The sequence below is a fragment of the Triticum aestivum genome, chromosome 7A (assembly GCF_018294505.1).
Source record: "Triticum aestivum cultivar Chinese Spring chromosome 7A, IWGSC CS RefSeq v2.1, whole genome shotgun sequence".
NCBI lineage: Eukaryota > Viridiplantae > Streptophyta > Magnoliopsida > Poales > Poaceae > Triticum > Triticum aestivum.
In genome coordinates, this window is record NC_057812.1 from 487,886,859 (window position 1) to 487,888,377 (window position 1,519).

The following is a 1,519-nucleotide window of genomic DNA, read 5'->3' on the forward strand; positions in this document are numbered from 1 at the left end:
CCTCCACATCCCCCCCACTTCGGCCTATGGCTCAAGGTCTTCAATGTGAAGCCAAAAGTGGTTGATGGTCAACACGCGGAGTGTGGCGGCGCCATGGTGAGCAAGCTCCCCAACGTCACCTGGCCCAAGGGGACCTTCGTGGAGACCGTGAAGGGATGGCAACAAGAGTGGTTCTACCTCACAGAACCCTGCGATGCCACATGGGCCGCCACTCCTCAGTTCAAATTCGGGCCTCCAATGCAGCTTGCATCATGGATTAACAAGGGCCTGGACTGGGCATCGTCCGACAAGGTGATGACGCTGTAGAAGCACGTCAAGGGCATGATAGAGAAGAACACCAGTCTTGCCAACGTGATCCAGGTGATGCTTTTTCGCCGGATTCTCCCTTGCCAATGCTGGACTCTCTACATGTGGGAGTTCGATCCGGCCAGTCCTCGGACCCTGCAGCGGTTCTTCGGCACGACGCACGAAGACATATGGAAGCTGGTCTTCAAGGCCCATAAGTCGTGGCCGGAAATGACCGAAGATCCCGGCCTCGACTGTGCTCATTCGTCCACTCCTGTAAGTTTTCTAAGAACTTTAATAATTTGTAAATCCAAGGAACATACTGAGCTTTCCATTCTTCCCACAAGGCGGGTATAAGAAGGCGGAGCGGATCCAATGTCTGGCCCCTCTACCAGAAGACCTAGCCATTCCTCTGTTAATGAGGATGCTGGTTCCGGTGCCGTATCAGGCACCGGAGAAGAAGGCCAAGGAGGCCAGAGATGGCATCCGCCATAAGGGTGCTTCGGACGTTGTGTCCAAAGATATTGAAGCTCTCTCCTCCCATGACAAAGATGAAGAGAAGGAGGAACATAGCAATTCTCCCTTTAAGGGGGGAAAGAAGAAAAGGGTGGCCTTCGTGGACCTAGAGGTGGAGGCGTCCAAGAAGGGGAAAGTCTCCCTGTCGGACGATTCTAAATCGGATGCCGACGCCATCCCCGAGTGGCATCCCAAGCCGAAGCCCCTGGCCGAATCGTACGTATCCACTAACACTGTACATATATATATGGTTTTATGCCTTGTGGTTCTAACACATTGAATTATGTGTTGTAGTCTGGCCCATGATATCCCCCAACGATCATCGTCTTCTGGGGGTTCGCTGGGTCTGAACAAGATGGAGAGCGAGACGCCTCCACCGGCCTCTCCGCCCACTGCTAGCGACACGTAGGATGGGGGGCCCGCTGCTACCTCTTGAGCATGTGTTGTTTTTCCCTTGAAGAGGAAAGGGTGATGCAGCAAAGCAGCGTAAGTATTCCCCTCAGTTTTTGAGAACCAAGGTATCAATCCAGTAGGAGACCACGCGCGAGTCACCTCGTGCCTACACAAACAAATAAGAACCTCGCAACCAACGCGATAAAGGGGTTGTAAATCCCTTCACGGCCACTTGCAAGAGTGAGATCTGATAGAGATAATGATAATAAGATAAATATTTTTGGTATTTTTATGATATAGATTGAAAGTAAAGATTGCAAAATAA